General features: G+C 45.4%; 4 pseudogenes; all 4 read right to left on the bottom strand.

The window, feature by feature from the left end:
• Positions 1-5,409: 5,409 nt before the first annotated feature.
• LOC143937191 (5S ribosomal RNA) lies at positions 5,410-5,528 on the bottom strand (annotated as a pseudogene).
• Positions 5,529-5,856: 328 nt separating this feature from the next.
• On the bottom strand, positions 5,857-5,975 carry LOC143937474 (5S ribosomal RNA; annotated as a pseudogene).
• Positions 5,976-9,248: 3,273 nt separating this feature from the next.
• LOC143936424 (5S ribosomal RNA) lies at positions 9,249-9,367 on the bottom strand (annotated as a pseudogene).
• Positions 9,368-10,061: 694 nt separating this feature from the next.
• On the bottom strand, positions 10,062-10,180 carry LOC143936676 (5S ribosomal RNA; annotated as a pseudogene).
• Positions 10,181-19,589: the final 9,409 nt, after the last annotated feature.

Raw genomic sequence — 19,589 nt, 5'->3', positions numbered from 1 at the left:
AATGGGTCTCCTGGAGGAAAACTATTTGGGGCTTCATCCGCCACAATTCTGTTAGGCAGCTGGACCTTTTTTCAGGTACATTCAGCCCTTTCACATTCCAGGAAACCAGCTTCAGGGCCATGACGGCAGTGGTACCCGGCCGGCGGTCTCCACCAGAGTCAGTAGTAGATATAGAGTTCAAGCACAGAGGAAGAGGAGGAGAAAAAGGAAAAGCAGTAACGAAGCGGAGAAGGTCCGGAGTTAGTAGGGAGGAGGAGGGTAGGAGGGGTGGGGATAGATCGGGGAATTGCTAAAGCTCCTATCAGAGAGAACCTGCCGGTTAGGGCAGAGGGGCCTAGTGGGGGAAGAGGTAAGGCACTGCAGAGGGAGGAACTCATCGGTGCAGTACCCCTCCAGCATCCCATGGTCCATGCAGTCGCAATCGGGCATGCACGGAGCTTCTTTGGCATCTTAACTACGACATCAAACGCATTATAGAACATCACTGCAGCAGGTATCGGGCAGTTAACAACAGTAGAACAGTGCATAATTAGACCAACATATTAAACTTTTCAACACAGAGTATAGATAACTTTATACCACCCAGGCACCCGCCCCTCCCCCCCCCCCAAAAAAAAAATGGAAAAAAGGGGGGGAAGGAGAGGGGGAGGGAGCGGGAACGCTGCCCAGGGGCACCCGGGGGGCACCACCAGGCAGTCCAAAAACACAAAGAGCGCCGAGACTAGGGCAAGTGTAGATAAACAGTAACGAGAATGGTGAACAGTACCGCCAATAACTCAGGGCTTCGTCCAGGAAGTGCAGTGTCCAACTCTGTTCTTCCAATGTCCTTCCTCTCCCCTAGCGGGGGCGCTGGGAACAATGGCCCGTGGCATGGTAAACAACACAAAGCTGGATACTCCAGCCGTCTATGTTGGTAGAGAAAAAGAAAACAAAAAAAAAAAGGGTATAACACAGGAATAACGGAAAATTACTGTACTCTCTCAGGGTTCACGATCTTGAGGGGCCTGCGATCTCTGACGTTGGGATCGATGGTGGCGTCTCACTCTCTGTGGCCTGGTTGAGGGGTTGTTCGTCGGGGCCACTGCTCCCTGGGGGACAACAGGAGCCAACCAGTCGGGGACCTGAACCGAGGGCAGGCCCAAAGCCTCCAGAAAGGACGGGACCTCCGAAGGGTGTCGTAGCGCAAGGGGCCTCCCATTTTTGCGCACTATAAGGTGAAACGGATGGCCCCACTTGTATGGAATCCTCCGTTCAGTTAGGTGTTCCAGAAGGGGTCGCAGACAGCGTCTCATCTGGAAGGTCTTGCGGGATACATCTGGCAGAAGGGTGACTTGGGCCCCGTCAAAATCAATGCTGCCTTTGCGCCACGACGCTTGCAGGACATCCTCCCTAACTGAGTAATTGTGGAGACAGCATAAAACGTCACGTGGCCGGTTCTCTGTGGGGCTCCTGGGGCCCAGGGTCCTGTGGACTCTATCAATGGCTATTACTGTGTCAGCAGCGCGGTCCAGACAGGCGTTAAATATAGCTGTAACTGTGGCTTTGAGGTCTGCCTGGCCAGTGGCTTCGGGCAAGTCTCTGATCCTGATGTTGCGTCTGCGGTTGCGATTCTCAAGGTCATCCACTAGGAGTTGCAACTGTGCCACTCTGTCAGCAAGGGTATCATGTGCGGCTTGCAGGCCAGAAACATCAGTGGTCAGGGAGGTCACATCCGATGCCAGGGTGGTCACCCGCTCGTTCGTAGCCGACACGTCACGTTTGACCCCTGCGATTTCATGTCGCAAGGTCGTTTCAATCCTGGCTGCCATACAGCTAAAGTCTGCTTTAGTGGGAAGGTTTTGGAGTAAAGCTAGGATGGCCTTGTCCCCCAATAATGCCGGTGCTGGTGGCAGCGGTGGGTCCCCCTGTGTGTCTGAGGCGAGAGCAGCCTGGCCATTCGGTCCTGGGATGAGGCTTCCACTGCGGGAGGGTCTCTGGGACAGTTGGGAGTTGTGAGGGAACCAGGGTGGCAGGCCGCTATGGTCCGGGCTGTCAAGCGAGGCCATGGACAGTGAGCGTGGGAGACACGGGGACAAGTCACTAGGCGGGGAGAACGGGGGCATGTCGTGTCCCTGCATAGCAGTCTGCTCACCTTCCCTCTGTGCCTGGAGCGCCGGAGGCCGCGGGCGCCATCTTGGCTGGATCCGGCGTGGAGGCCGGAGGCTGCAGCGGGACCAAGTACCTGTCCATGGCAGCAGCAGCGGACCCCGCTCGGCTGGCTGTGTTCCGCCGAAGCGCGGGGATGTCGGCGATGCCGAAATATGCAACCAGACTGTGGTAAAGGGGTGCGGAGGGGTCACGGACCGGGAGCTCCAGAAAAGAGCGTCCTCACTCCTTCATGCCTAGGCCACGCCCCCCCTGGTTAGTGTCTTGATTGGGAGATCGCCTAGGAATACTGGATGCCGTAGGCTTCTTTTTATGTTGTTGGCTTTGACCTGTTTTTTTTAGCTTGTTTCCCAAGGTGACCATCTTGGCCTTTGTCAAGAGGCTTCAGAGTGCCCGAAGAGAGTGCCTACGGCCAAATCACCTATATAGTATCTTATATATAATAACTAAAAATATTATTTATTATTATAGATATAGATATATAGTATAGTGATTTGGTCGTAGGCACTCTCTTTGGGCACTCTGAAGCCTCTTGACAAAGGCCAAGATGGTCACCTTGGGAAGCAAGCTAAAAAAAACAGGTCAAAGCCAACAACATAAAAAGAAGCCTACGGCATCCAGTATTCCCAGGCAATCTCCCAATCAAGACACTAACCAGACCAGATCCTTCTATGGCACCTGGTCTTCCCAGGGAGTCTCCCATCCAGGTACTAACCAGGCCTGACGCTGCTTAGCCTCTGAAAACAGACGAGATCGGGTGCTTTCAGGTTGATGTGGCCGTAAGCGTTCTCCTCAAGACACGCCCAACCCTCTTGACAAACGCCAAGATGCTCACCTTGAGAAACAATCAAAAAAAAAACAGGTCAAAGCCAACAACATAAAAAGAAGCCTATGGGCTTACAGCGGACCTTAAAAGATGGGACCCACTAGCTCTGTCATGGTTCGGACGCTGTAATGTGTTGAAGATGAACGCGATTCCACGACTTCTGTATCTACTACAAGCCTTACCTATCAAAATACCCCAGACTTTCTTTCATGCGGTTCGCTCAATCTTTATCAAGTTCCTCTAGCGCGGAAAACATATGCGTATTGGTAGGGCAATGCTATTGCGACCAAAATTGCGGGGAGGTATTGGCTTCCCGGACCCTGCTCTATATTACACAGCGACGCACATGACACCGGTGGTTGACTGGTGCCGGTGTTCTGCCATATACTGTCCGGCCATGATATAGTGTCCGCGCCGTACTGCGCATGCGCAGTACGGAGCAGACGAAGCTTCGGAAAATCTCCGAAGCTGAACGGTGCCTGCGCGGTGAGTGGAGGTGGTAGCCCCACCATCCAAGCGGACATAGGGTTGTGAATATTAGAGGGCCCCTCGCAGGTGAGCTTCGCTCGCCACGCTTCGGGCTCGGCCTCGCTGCGCTCGGCTCTTTTATATTCTTACTCTATGTCCACTTGGATAGTGGGGATAGAACCTGGACTCAGTGCGCAGGCGCCGTTCATGCTCGGCAATTTTCGGAATCTGTGTTGCTGTGTACTGCGCATGCGCAGTACACAGCGGACACTATCCGATGGGGGACCATATGTGATAAGACACCGGCATGGGGAACTGAAGCTATGGGTCAAGCTAGAGCAGGAGATGGCACGGGTTCCACTGGCTGGTCTGCCTTGGGCGGGGAGGCCATTGGAGCCCTGTGTGACTACTCACCCGTTAATTGGCCCCTCGCTCGCCGAGATGGATAGTTTTTTTCACCTTTCCCACCTGACTAACTTCCCTTCTCCTATGACCCCAATTATTGGACATCCTAGATTCCCTCCGGGCCTGTCTGACCAGGCCTTTACCAGGCAAGCCCCGAAAGGGCTTCTGAGAGCAGCCCTATTTCTTGGACCCACGGGCTTGATTCCCACGGGGACCATACTGCTAGAGCAAGTACCTGTTGCATTGGATAGCTGGAGAGCTAGACAGCTAATCCATTTCCTCGGATCACTACCTAACCATTCGTTCTTCTCTAGACAATTCCACCCCTTCGAGGAACTTTGCCTGGATGATGGCCCAATTCGTGGTTCCCTCTCTAGGTCCTACCAAATCCTGACAGACGCACAATCCTCCACGGATCCACCCTTCCTAGCTAAATGGAAAAGGGACTTACAAACTACATTCTCCAAACCACAGAAGGACAGAATACTCTTTTTCACCCATAAGTCGTCACTCTGCAGTAAATATCAGGAGATCTCATATAAGCTGATCACACGCTGGTATCGTACACCGGTGGTGTTGGCCAAAATATTCCCCGGTCAATCTGACCTCTGCTGTCACTGTGGGCAACAGACTGGCACCATTCTCCACATTTTCTGGGAATGCCCTAAATTACAAACATTCTGGCAGCCTGTCCTGAGACTCATCCACAAGTTCACAGACATTTCCTTAGCCAATGATCCCGCAGCAGTTCTTCTCAATCTAACTCCTATGTCGAGAAAGCGTTATCATAAGCGTTATCATAAACATCTCCTCAATGCAGCTAGGGCCTGCATCCCAAGTCGTGGAAAGAGCAATCTGCTCCAATGGTGACCCAGTGGTTTGCAAGGGTAAATGATATTGAACGAATGGAAGACCTGACTGCCACAATGAGGGATAAAACGGAGGAGCATGGGAACAGATGGTTCTACTGGACCCAGTTTCGCTTTTCGGAGGAATACCTCCGCGAGACATAGTAAGCTCATGGTGATCGTTGGAGATCGCTGTTCCAAACGTTGGACAGCTGATGAGCTGGTGAGCCGAGGGCGTCTCTTGCTCCCTGGGAGGGGACCCCATCCTATCCACTCTACCCACGACACCCCCTTACCCCTTCTTTTCCTTTTCTGCCATTTCCTTCCCCAATTTTCTCTTTCCCCTTCTCCCTCCTTTCAGTTCTACTATTTCCCTTCTTAACTCAAAAAAGGGAAAAGAAAATGGTATGTTCCGACCCCATTTGACTACTACACAATACTCTTCCCCTATCTATGGATATCTAAACTCTTCGAGGATAGCAGGGCTAGTATCAATAATAATTTAAGTGGTAGAGGATCCCAACGAGATGGAGCTTTAATCTCATCTTGATATGACCGCAAAGCTGTACACGTGCTATTCTCCTCAGACTTCTTACCATTGGCTCTGATATCCATGCAATATGATCATTTGTTTGTAACTATTTGTATCACACATTCTGTGAAGTTGCCTTTGCATTGTATGTCGCATACTACTAAATAAAAAATAAAAAAAACAGAAGCCTATGGCACCTGGTATTCCCAGGCGGTCGCCCATCCAGGTACTAACCAGGCCCGACACTGTTTAGCATCCGAGATCAGACGAGATTGGGCGTTTTCAGGGTGATGGGGCCATAGGTGATCTCTTCGGGCACTCTCAACCCTCTTGACAAATGCCAAGATGGTCACCTTGGGAAACAAGTGAAAAAAAAAACAGGTCAATGTCAACAACATAAAAAGAAGAATACGGCACCTGGTATTCCAACGCCATCTCCCATCCAGGTACTAACTAGGCCCAACCCTTCTTAGCCTCAGAGAAGAGAAGAGAAGAGATAGGGCTCTTTCAGGGTGATGCTGCTGTAAGCGATCACTTTGGGCACTCTCAACCCTCTTGACAAATGCCAAGATGGTCACCTTGGGAAACAAGCAAAAAAAAGAAAACGAATCAACGCCAACAACATAAAAAGAAGCCTACAATAACTGGTAATCCCAGGTGGTCTCCCATCCAGGTACTAACCAGGCCCGACTCTTCTTAGCCTCCAAGATCAGACGAGATTGGGTGCTTTCAGAGTGATGTGGCCATAGGCAATCTCTTCAGGCACTCTCAACCCTCTTGACAAACACCAAGATGGTCACTTTGGGAAATAAGCGGAAAAAAAACAGGTCAACGCCAACAACATAAAAAGAAGTCTACGACACCTGGTATTCCCAGGCGGTCTCCCATCCAGGTACTAACAAGGCCCGACTCTATTAGCCTCCAACATCAAACGAGATCGGGTGCTTTCAGGGTGATGTGCCCGCAGGCAATCTCTTCAGGCACTTTCAACCCTCTTGACAAACGCCAAGATGGTCACCTTGGGAAACAAGCAAAAAAATATAAATAAGTCGGAAGCTAGAGACAATACGGCCCGAGTCCTCAATTTAATCCATGCGGCGCATGTACAGGGAAGGCCCTTGCTTATGTTGTCAACGGACGCGGAGAATGCCTTTGACAGGGTGGCCTGGCACTTTATGCAGGCCACCCTGGAACATATAGGTCTTAGCCCCAACATGATGAGCTGGGTAATGTCGCTTTACTCCACGCCGTCGGCAGCGGTACGGGTGACCGAGGGGTGCTCGGACTCTTTCCCCATCACTAATGGGACAAGGCAGGGGTGCCCTCTGTCTCCCCTAATTTTAATTCTGACACTGGAACCACTTATGTGTCACGTTCGGAATGACCCGAATATTACTGGCATATCCAAACCCTCGGCACACCACAAAATTGCGGCGTACGCTGACGATCTAATTTTTTCCGTCTCCAATCCACACATTTTGCTTCCCAAAATACTTGCGTCTCTACAGCGACACGGCAGCCTATCAAACTATAAAAACAATTGCACCAAGTCGGCTGTATTGAATATATCGGTCCCGGATGGTGAGGCCAAGAGGCTCCGGTCCGCTTTTCCATTCTACTGGGCTGAAAAATCTATACGTTAACTGGGCGTTGACATCGCAGCGGATTTAGCGCAATTGTACCTGCTTAATTTTGTCCCTCTCCTGGATAGACTGAAATCTGATTTGGGAAACTGGCATGCTTTAACACTGACCTGGTTCGGGCGCTGTAATGCATTCAAAATGATGGCCCTCCCTCGGATCTTATACATGTTCCAGACATTACCGATCCGGTTACCCCCAATTTTTTTCAGACAACTGCAGGTGCTGCTCCGGGACTTTATTTGGGCGCGCAAACCGCCCAGAGCCCGTTTGCAATTGCTTGCCAGACCAAAGGACAAGGGGGGTCTGGGTCTCCCAGATCTCAGACAATACTACAGAGTGACTCTGCTAGCGAGAGTCGTTGATTGGCATTGTAATGGCCCACACAAGCAGTGGGTGGAGATGGAGATTGAGGATGGTTCCATTCTCCTATTGACCTCCCCGTGGCTCCTGTCCTCCCTACCAAAAGACCTCAGAGGTCACCCCGTAGTGGGAGCTACGTTGGCTGTTGTGCGGAGGTTGTTCCGCTGCACACACATTGCTCCCCTGCCATCACCAATGACTTCGGTTATAGGTAATCCAGACTTCCCACCTGGATTTACCAACAAGAAACTGCGACAGTTGACAGTGGTGGGGAAACAGCGTCTGGGAGAGGTGTGGCCCACGGGAGGGCTCCCGACCACGCAAACTGTCGCCGAGCTTTCTGACCCTCCGCTTGACTTGTTTAGTCCTTATCAACTTCGTCACTTTCTTCTGGCCATACAAAGGGCCCCCTACACTCCTAGAGACCTGACACCCTATAAATCCATCTGTCACAAAAGGGAACCTGTGCGACACACCCTCTCCCTCCTGTACAACCTATTGAGTAGTCAGGAGGAGGAGTCGACCCCACCATTTATCCACAAATGGGAGAGGGACTTAGGCATCACATTTACCCCACAACAGATAGGGAAGATCCTGACCTTAGTACATAAAGCTTCCATCGCAAACCAATATCAAGATACAAGATAGTCTCACGCTGGTATAGAGTCCCATACCTTCTGAATAAAATGGATAGATCGATCCCGGATGTTTGTTGGAGGTGAAATTCAGATATGGGGACCATGGGACACCTTTTCTGGGCATGCCCGACCTTGAGGAACTTTTGGGTTCCCAGTAGCGTGCCTTCTACACTTGACCGAACAGCCTGTTCGAAAATACAAAAAAAACCTCACGATGCAACTCCTGAATGCCGCCCGGGCCTGCATTCCCGCACTGTGGAGGCAGCCTCAGCCCCCATCCAAGGTGCTGTGGTATTCCAAAGTCAATCATATTCTCCGGATGGAAGAATTGACCGCCACCCTTCACAACACTGAAGAGGCATTTAGTGTTACATGGAGGCCCTGGAGGTATTTTACTGGTACTCGAGACTACATTCGGGAGGTGAGCAGTGCCCCCGTCCCAGAAAACGACTGAACATCTAACGTTTACCTACGTAGGCCATGTCTGCCCTGGGTGGCATTCCCCCCTCCCTTTTTGTCTTTATTTTTCTTTTTTTCCCCGCCGCCATCCCCCCACCTCCTCTCTCTCCGTCTTTGCACTCTCTTCTTCCCCCGTCCTCCCTTTAACTATGCCTTGTCTCCTTACTAGCCTTCAGGACCCAGAAGAACCCCAGGGTTCTGGACATGACCGGCTCATATTTTACTCTGGTTCACGTAGGTCATGATAAGCTGGCTCGCTGTGGTCCCAGTTGTTCTCCATGATTACATTTGTCCGAACGGAGCTGCACTAGTTATACTGTACTACATGTCGGAGGTGGGGTTTCTCTATTTTCTGCATGAAACTGTAGGACTCCCCTCTGAGAACCCAGAGTTATTTGGCTGCCTATTTTTTGTTAGCATGTAATTGTGACCCTGGGTCATGCTGTATGGTTGACTGTTATATTTATGTTGTTCTACTTAATAAAAGAATAATAAAAATAAAAAAAATAAGTCAATGCCAACAGCTTAAAACTAAAGCCTATGGCATTGAGAAATCCCAGGCGGTCTCCCATACAGGTACTAAGCATGTCCCAACCCTGCTTAGCCTCTGAGATCAAATGCACGCTCAACCCTCTTGACAAACGCCAAGATGGTCACCTTGGGAAACAAACAAAAAAAACAAGTCAACGCCAACAACATAAAAAGAAGCCTGCGGCATCTGGAAAACCCAGGCGGTCTCCCATCCAGGTACAAACCAGGCCCAACCCTGCTTAGCCTCTGAGACCAAACGAGATTGGGCGCTTTCAGGGTGTTGTGCCCATAGGCAATTTCTTTGTGCACTCTCAACCCTCTTGACAAATGCCAAGATGGTCACCTTGGGAAACAAGGGAAAAAAAACAGGTCAAAGCCAACAACAAAAAAAGAAGCCTATGGCACCTGGTATTTCCAGGCGGTCTCCCATCCAGGTACTAACCAGGCCCGACACTGTTTAGCCTCTGAGATCAGATGAGATTGGGCGCTTTCAGGGTGATGGGGCCGTAGGTGATCTCTTTGGGCACTCTCAACCCTCTTGTTAAGCGCCAAGATGGTCACCTTGGGAAACAAGCGAAAATAAACAGGTAAACGCCAACAACATAAAAAGAAGCCTACGGCACCTGGTATTCACAGATGGTCTCCCATACAGGTATTAACCAGGCCGTACACTGCTAGGCCTCCGAGATCAATGAGATTGTGCGCTTTCAGGGTGATGTGGCCATATGTGTTCTATTTAGACACTCTCAACCCTCTTGACAAATACCAAGATGGTTATCTTGGGAAACAAGTGAAAAAAAAAAGGTCAACGCCAACAACATAGACCCTGCCGGTCTCCCATCTGACCCAGACCCTGCTTAGCCTCTGAGATTGGGCGCTTTCAGGGTGATGTGACCTCAGGCGAACGCTTTGGGACATACTCAAAACTCTTGACTGATGCTAAAATGGTCACCTTGGGAAACAAGCGAAAGAAAAACAGGTCAAAGCCATTAATATAAAAAGATTCCTACGGCACCTTTAATTAGGTACTATCCAGGCCGGACCCTGCTTAGCCTCTGAGATCAGATGAGATCGGGCGCTTTCAGGGGGATGTGGCCGTAATAGATTTCTTTGGGCTCTCTCAGCCCTCTTGACAAATGCCAAGATGATCACCTTGGGAAACAAGCGGAAAAAATAAACCATGTCAACGCCAACAACATAAAAAGAATCCTACGGCACCTGGTATTCCCAGTTGGTCTCCCATCCAGTTACTAATCAGGCCCGACAATGCTTAGCCTCCGAGATCAGACAAGATCAGGCACTTTCAACGTGATGGGGCCATAGGCGATCTCTTCGGGCACTCTCAACCATCTTGACAAACGCCAACATGGTCATCTTGGGAAACAAGCGAAAAAAACCAAGTCATTGCCAACATTGGAGGCTAAGCAGGGTTGAGCAATCAGTTTCCTTGCCTGAAATAGGCATCTCAGAACTGCCATCTGGCTACTTCCCGGGTTTCCAACTCCTTCAACTAATCCCAGGAGACAATACTTCGCCTCCATCCTGGTGGAGGTTCCAACCACCCGATCAATGGTTCCTGTCACCTCTGTCCAGTAGCGGATCAACTTCGGGCATCTCCAAAACATGTGCATCATGTCTCCCCCCATGTTCCCGCACCGGGGGCAACTTGCGTCCGGCCGTTCGGCCAAACTGAAAAAGTTTACGAGGAGCATAATAGGTTCTATATAATAAGAACAGATGTGACATCCTCTGTGAAGAGAGCCACAATTCACCACAGGCAGGATTCCTGTGGCCAATTATAGCTCAGGGGGGTTTAGTACACACCCCACACTATATAAGGCCGCCAGCGCGGCGGCCTTGTATAGTGTGTTGCGGTGGTCAGGGAAAGAGGACTATAGGCAGGGACAGTGCCTTTACTGCTTGGGAACCTAGCACTGTTACAGTGGGTGTTATGTGCCTCCTGCACAGTACACATATTATTACTGGTGTTCAATTTCTGCAATACATGCATCTGCAGTGCAGAAGTTAGAGTCGGTGTTGTGTGCCTCCTGCACAGTATACACCTTATTGCTGGTGTTCTGTTTCTGTAATACAGGAACCTAGTACTGTTACAGTGCTAGGGTGTACAGAGAAGCTGGTATATATAGAAGACTACAGCATACAGAAGAAAGGCTAGTGAATACAGAATACAGGTTTCGTGTATGTAGATAGGCTTGAGTATACAGAGATGCTAGAGTAAACAGTGAGGCTGGGGTACACAGAGAGGCTAGTTTAAAGACAAATACAAAGATGTTAGTGTATATAGAGAGGTTAGTGTATAGAGAGAGTCGAGTGTATACAGAAAGGACAGTGCATATAGAGAAGCTAGTGTATACAGAAAGGGTATACATGAAAGCTGACATTCTATACAGAAGACTGGGTAGTGTATACAGAGAGTCTAGTGGGTACAGAAGACAGGCTGGTGTATTCTAGCTAGTTTTTACAGTCTAGTGTATACAGAAGACAGGCTGTGGTATACAGAGAGTTTAGTGTATTCAGAGAGTCTAGTGTATACAGTCGGCGAGTGTATACATAAGACTGGCTAGTTTACACAGTGTTTACAGAGATGCAAGAGTGTACAGAGAAGCTGGTATATATAGAAGACTACAGCATACAGAAGAAAGGCTAGTTAATACACAATACAGAAGACTCGTGTATGTAGATAGGCTTGAGTATACAGAGATGCTAGAGTAAACAGTGAGGCTGGGGTACACAGAGAGGCTAATTTAAAGAGAGGCTAGTATATACAAAGATGTTAGTGTATATAGAGAGGTTAATGTATAGAGAGGGTCGAGAGTATACAGAAAGGACAGTGCATATAGAGAAACTAGTGTATACAGAAGACAGGCTTGGGTATACATCAAAGCTGACAGTGTATACAGAAGACTGAGTAGTGCATACAGAGAGTCTATTGGGTAAAGAAGACAGGCTGGTGTATTCTAGCTAGTTTTTACAGTCTAATGTATACAGAAGACAGGCTGTGGTATACTGAGGGTTTAGTGTATTCAGAGAGTCTAGTGTACAGAGATGCAAGGGTGTACAGAGAAGCGAGAAGCTAGTATATATAAGGCTAGTGAATACAGGCTAGTGAATACAGAATACAGACTCGTGTAAGCAGATAGGCTTGAGTATACAGAGATGCTAGAGTAAACAATGAGGCTGGGGTACACAGAGAGGCTAATTTAAAGAGAGGCTAGTATATACAAAGATGTTAGTGTATATAGAGAGGTTAGTGTATAGAGAGAGTCGAGTGTATACAGATAGGACCGTGCATCTAGAGAGACTAGTGTATACAGAAGACAGGCTTGGGTATACATCCAAGCTGACAGTGTATACAGAAGACTGGGTAGTGTATACAGAGATTCTAGTGGGTACAGAAGACAGGCTGGTGTATTCTAGCTAGTGTTTACAGTCTAGTGTATACAGAAGACAGGCTGTGGTATACAGAGGGTTTAGTGTATTACAGAGATGCAAGGGTGTACAGAGAAGCTAGTATATATAGAAGACTACAGCATACAGAAGAAAGGCTAGTGAATACAGAATAAAGGCTGGCTTCTACGGAGAGGCTACCACTACGGAGATGCAGAACACTATCTAGGTTATATAGAGAGGCTAGATTATACAGAGAGGCTAGTGCATAGAGTGAAGCTATTGTATATAGAAGCCTGGTTAGTGTATACAGAGAAGCTAGTGTGTACAGAAGAAAGGCTAGACAGGCTATAAAGAGAGACACGTTTTTACAGAAGACAGTTTGGGGTATACAGAGATGCTAGTTTATACAGAGAGACTAATGTATACAGAAGACAGGCTAGGGCATACAGAAGACAGAAGACGGGCTAGTGTATTCAGAACATAGGCTAGTGTATATCGAGAGGCTAGTGAATTTAGAGGGTAGGCTAAGTGATAACAGAAGACAATCTGGGCTATACAGAGACATCTCATCATTTCATCTAGCTCACATCTCTAATGGAGTTTGTCTCATTGCCATGTTATGCCTTTTCATTCTTATGCTAAATATAGATCACTACACGATTTTAATCATCCACATCAAGCATGCAATAAAACTATCATACATCAAAATAAACCATGTACGCTTTTGCTCTATTTTGCATATTTGTACCGGGACTGTGAGTATGTGACAGTCCTGACACACCATCCTGACTTATTTTTCTTTATTTCTTATTAGAAATGGAGAGTACTATCTCAAAATCCGCTTAAATCTATTCACTTCCATGAGTTCTACCGCTAATTGTACCTTAATGCAAAATGTTCACAAAACCATCCATTTGCTACCAGACATGCTGCACATACTAAGAGTAATGTAACTATCGCTCTCTAACGATGTAAACAGTTTTATTGCTTTTCTGACATTGACCGAGTATCTCTGACATTAACTGAGTATCTCTCTGCACTATGATCTTAATAATAATAATAATAATAATAATAATAATAGGATTGTGTAATGCAAAGATCAACTAGTCTAATATAAGCTTTCTCATTGGTACCGGCATATCCTTTAAATTTAGACTAACGCAACTATTTCTCCGCCATTTTCAAGCTAAGCTTTCAATCTCTTACCTTTGAACTGCGATACTTCCTCCCTACAATATTAAGCCATTTAAATGTCCTATTGGTCGCCTATATTATACAACTCTCTGAAAAGCCTTATATGTAGAGAATAAAACTAGTCTTACATCTTAATAAAACAGTTTTATTACTCAACCAGTATCAGCTGTCATGTACTGTATTACTTCTTTTTCTCCACCTTATCTGTCACAGTTAAAACACAGTGACAAAACATTTCTTTTTACCGCAGCAAAATGTGAGAAAAGCAGTGTAAGCCGTCTTTCTGCCATATGCAACCATCTCTCGCTACCTCTATGCAATAGGATTCTCTTTCCAGTGGAAACGGAAAACAGTCAGTGTAAGCCGTCTTCGTGCGTAACAAAATTAATGGAACGATTTACACGTTAGAATTGGCAAGCTACGTCAATTTACTATTAAATAGAGTACCTTTGCATTTATCCCTTGACTTTGCAACTATCCCTTGATCCCTTTTGTGTATTCACTTTATCTCGACCTATCTATGCTGCCTCAATATTTTTCCTAATTTGTTTTGCTATACTTATTATTATTATATTTAGAGATTACTAACTCTAAATCTTTGTAAACCTAACCATATTTATAATGTCTACAGCTAATTTTACGTTAAAGCAAAATTCACACAAAACCATCTTTTTAAAACCTTTTACACACTGCACATTAAGATTAATGCCACCATCTCTCGCTACCTCTATGCAATAGGATTCTCTTTCCAGTGGAAACGGAAAACAGTCAGTGTAAGCCGTCTTCGTGCGCAGCAAAATTAATGGAACGATTTACACGTTGAAATTTGCAAGCTACGTCAATTTACTGTTAAATAGAGTACCTTTGCATTTATCCCTTGACTTTGCTACTATCCCTTGATCCCTTTTGTGTATTCACTATATCTCGACCTATACATACTGCCTCAAAATTTTCCTAATTTGTTTTGCTATACTTATTATTATTATTTTATAGAGATTACTATCTCTAAATCATTGTAACAAGTTATAATGTCTACAGCTAATTTTACGTTAAAGCAAAAGTCACACAAAACCATCTTTTTAAAACCTTTTACACACTGCACATTAAGATTAATGCAACCATCTCTCGCTACCTCTATGCAATAGGATTCTCTTTCTGACTCTATTTTGTGTATTACTTCTTCTCCACATTAACTGTCACACTGATAACCATTTGTAACACATAACACTTGCAACACATTTTTTAACAGCGGCAAGAAGTGGTTGCAGTAGCAAAGCAAAGCAATACAGTTTGGTTACATTAATAACACATAATGCAACTATTTTACATTCATTTTACATTCACATCATGCATACATCCTAATGTAAGCTGTCTATCACTATTAATGTTCATGGTTACTGATACATTATGCCGATGACCAGTGGAAACGGAAAACAGTCAGTGTAAGCCGTCTTCGTGCGTAGCATAATTAATGGAACGATTTACACGTTGGAATTTTCAAGCTACGTCAATTTACTCTTAAATACCCTTTAGCTGCTTAGCTCACACTTTGCTGTATGTAGCCGCGTTTACATGTAAGTAACCAATGGGGATTGACATTTCATGTCCATCTCACATCTCTAATGCAATTTGTCTCTTTGCCATGTCATACTTTGCCAGTTATTATACTTTCTCATCCGATAGAAACCTAGTCGTTGCTGATATTTCATGATTACAGCAATCATCTCATCTAATTGCTATTCCGACATTTTGCCTTGGTATTACTTTGCAACGCTCTATTGAACAATGTAAAGGTAAGCTAGATATTTTGTGTATTTCCACTTAAACTCTACCTGTATATACTGTCTCAATATTATCCTTTCTAATTTTGCTAAATTAGATTATAGAGTTTGCTATGTCTAAATCCAGGTTACCTACTCACCTTTATTACGTATACTGCTAATTTTAGGATAATACAAAACCATCTTATTGCTTCTTTACACGCTGCACATGTTAAGAGTAATGCAATGCTACCGTGAACAGTTTAATTACTCGTCTCACAGTAACTGGTATCTCTCTGCTATAGGAAACTGAATTTGTACTAGAACGATCACTCATCTAATATCAGTCCACTCAGTGCTACCGGGATAACTTTTAAATTTAGAGTAATGAAATTATTTCTCAGTCATTTTGGAGCTACTGCAACTAACGCTTCCGATCTCATTTCGACTGCAATACTTAATCTCTGCTATTGCAGAATATTTAGCTGCTGACACGTAATTAACTTGATTGATAAAAACCTACACACGTTGTTGCTGTTATTTCGTGTATTTCCACTTAAACCCGTTATAGTTATTTTGCTATATTTATTACTAGTATAAACAGATTACTATCTCTAAATCCTGGTAAACCAGCTCACACTAAACCATCTAATTTCTACCTTACACGCAGCACATATTAACATATTAACATTTAGCCGGTATAGTGAAATAGTAAACGAAATGTGTAGATCACTCATCTAATATCGTCTTTTCAGTGCTACCGGAACAACTTTTAAATTTAGAGTAATGCAACGATATCTCAGTTTTATGAAGCTACTGCAACTAACGCTTTGGATCTCTTTCCTGATAAATTACGCTCTGCAATATTAAGCCATGTAAATTGTCCTATTGGTCTGCTAACAATGCTATGTATAATAATACAAATCTTTTAAAAGCAATATCGTCTCACTGCAATACTTACACTCTGCATAATATATATGAATAATGCGAATAATGCTAATAATAAAGTCGTCTAAAACTCGGCTATAAGTAGAGAATAAAACTATCTTACATCAAAATAAACCATGTACTGCCAAACCAATAACGGCCAATTACTTAACGTCTATCAGTCAATGACTTAACAAAATAAACTTAGCACTCTTTTGCTCTATTTTGAATAGTTGTAGTTCTCCACATTAACTGTCACATTGATATCACCACTGACAACACACCACTTTTTAACAGCACCAAAATATGAAAAAAGCACTTTATATGTTTCAAAAGTAGTTGCATTAGCAAAAAATAAAGTCCTGTCTTCTTTACACGCTAGCTTTTCTGTATACATTAATCTCTCTGTGTACACCAGCCACTCAATATAGACTAGCCTCTCTGTCTTCTGTATACAGGTGCCCGTAATCTATATACACTAGCCTGCCTTCTTTTTACAATAGTCTCGGTGTCCCAGCCTCTCTGCATACACTAGCCTCACTGAATTCCCCAGACTGTCTTCTGTATACACAAGCCTATCTGTAAAAAAAAAAATAGCCGGTCTTCTGCATACTCTAGCCTCTCTGTGTAACACAGTCTCTCTCTGGATTCCCTAGCCTACATCTCTGCATACCCAGGACCTTCCTCTGTATAATCTAGCCTATCTGTATACACTAGCCTGTCTTTTGTACAAATTAGCTTCTCTGTAGCCGGTCTTCTGTATACATGAGCCTCACTGTCTACTCTTGGTTGTCTTTTGTATACACTAGCATCTCTTTATACATGAGCTCTCTGTATACCCAAGCCTCTCTGTATACACTAGTCCACCGGTATACATTAGCAAGTCTGCATACACTAGCCTCTCTTTGTAACTCAACTTCTCTCTCTGTATACCTTAGCCTCCATCTCTGCATACCCAGGACGTTCTTCTCTATAATCTAGCCTATGTGTATACACTAGCCGGTCTTCTGTAGACATTAGCCTCTCTGTATAAACTAACCGGTCTTCTGTATACACTAGTCCGCCTGTATACACTAGCAAGTATGCATACTCTAGCCTCTCTCTCTGTATACCCTAGCCTCCATCTCTGCATACCCAGGACGTTCTTCTGTATAATCTAGCCTATCTGTATACACTAGCCTGTCTTTTGTACACATTAGCCTCTCTGTGTAAACTAGCCGGTCTACTGTATACACTAGTCCATCTGTATACACTAGCAAGTCTGCATACTCCTGCCTCTCTGTGTAACCCAGCCTCGCTCTCTCTCTCTGTATACCCTAGCCTCCATCTCTGCATACCCAGGACGTTCTTCTGTATAATCTAGCCTATCTGTATAAACTATCCTGTCTTTTTTACACATCAACCTCTCTGTATAAACTAGCCGGTCCTCTGTATACACTAGTCCGTCGGTATACACTAGCATCTCTTTATACATTAGCTCTCTGTATACCCAAGCCTCTCTGTATACACTAGTCCACCGGTATACACTAGCAAGTCTGCATACACTAGCCTCTCTTTGTAACCCAACTTCTCTCTCTGCATACCCAGGACGTTCTTCTCTATAATATAGCCTATTTGTATACACTAGCCTGTCTTTTGTACACATTAGCCTCTCTGTATAAACTAGCCGGTCCTCTGTATACACTAGTCCATCTGTATACACTAGCAAGTATGCGTACTCTAGCCTCTCTCTGTGTATACCTTAGCCTCCATCTCTGCATACCCAGGACGTTCTTCTGTATAATCTAGCCTATCTGTATAATCTAGCCTATCTGTATACACTAGCCATCCATCTCTGCATACCCAGGACGTTCTTCTCTATAATCTAGCCTATTTGTATACACTAGCCTGTCTTTTGTACACATTTGCCTCTCTGTATAAACTAACCGGTCTTCTGTATACACTAGTCCACCTGTATACACTAGCAAGTATGCATACTCTAGCCTCGCTCTCTGTATACCCTAGCAAGTCTGCATACTCCTGCCTCTCTGTGTAACCCAGCCTCACTCTCTCTCTGTATACCCTAGCCTCCATCTCTGCATACCCAGGACGTTCTTCTGTATAATCTAGCCTGTGTTTTGTACACTTTAGCCTCTCTGTATAAACTAGCCGGTCTTCTGCATACACGAGTCTCTCTGTATACCCTTGGATGTCTTTTGTATACACTAGCTGCTCTTTATACATTAGCTCTCTGTATACCCAAGCCTCTCTGTATACACTAGTCCGTCTGTATACACTAGCAAGTCTGCATACAGCAGCCTCTCTGTGTAACCCAGCCGCTCTCTCTGCATACCCAAGATGTTCTTCTCTATAATCTAGCCTATTTGTATACACTAGCCTGTCTTTTGCACACATTAGCCCCCCTATATAAACTAGCCGGTCTTCTGTATACACTAGTCCGTCTGTATACACTAGCAAGTATGCATACTCTAGCCTCTCTCTCTGTATACCCTAGCCTCCATCTCTGCATACCCAGGACGTTCTTCTGTATAATCTAGCCTATCTGTATACACTAGTGTATACAGACAGACTAGTGTATACAGAGGACCGACTAATGTGTACAGATAGGCTAGATTATACAGAAGAACGTCCTGGGTATGCAGAGCGCTCAGCTTCAAGGTATGGCCAATGTGAGTAATATGAGGGACACTCCTCACCCCCGCCCCCACCTACCAGATCTGACTTTCATCCCCTTGCCCTCTCTGCCCCGGTCATCTGGTGGCAGTTTTATGCACTCCCTGGCCCCCACCCATTCATAATCCTTACCGACCTTTCTTTCCGCTGCTCACAGAAACACACTGGATGACTTGTCTAATTAACCAACTTGTACAAGACACAGCTATCCTCCTGTCTGACACCGGTCCCCCTTGGAGGCTTTACCCCTCACTGTTTGGGTGGTCCCTGCCTCTCCCTGGATGCTCCACATACAGTGCCTACAAGTAGTATTCAACCCCCTGCAGATTTAGCAGGTTTACACATTCGGAATTAACTTGGCATTGTGACATTTGGACTGTAGATCAGCCTGGAAGTGTGAAATGCACTGCAGCAAAAAAGAATGTTATTTCTTTGTTTAATTTTTTTTTAAATAGTGAAAAGTTTATTCAGAGGGTCAATTATTATTCAACCCCTCAATTCAACAAAATTCTGTTTGGTTCCCCTAAAGTATTAAGAAGTAGTTCAGGCACAAAGAACAATGAGCTTCACATGTTTGGATTAATTATCTGTTTTTCCAGCCTTTTCTGACTATTTAAGACCCTCCCCAAACTTGTGAACAGCACTCATACATGGTCAACATGGGAAAGACAAAGGAGCATTCCAAGGCCATCAGAGACAAGATCGTGGAGGGTCACAAGGCTGGCAAGGGGTACAAAACCCTTTCCAAGGAGTTGGGCCTACCTGTCTC

The sequence above is a fragment of the Lithobates pipiens genome, unplaced genomic scaffold (assembly GCF_037356315.1).
Source record: "Lithobates pipiens isolate NorthernLeopardFrog02 unplaced genomic scaffold, aLitPip1_a1.2 Scaffold_28, whole genome shotgun sequence".
Lineage (NCBI taxonomy): Eukaryota > Metazoa > Chordata > Amphibia > Anura > Ranidae > Lithobates > Lithobates pipiens.
Note: the sequence above shows the minus strand (reverse complement) of the source record. Positions and strands in the feature narration are given on the sequence as shown.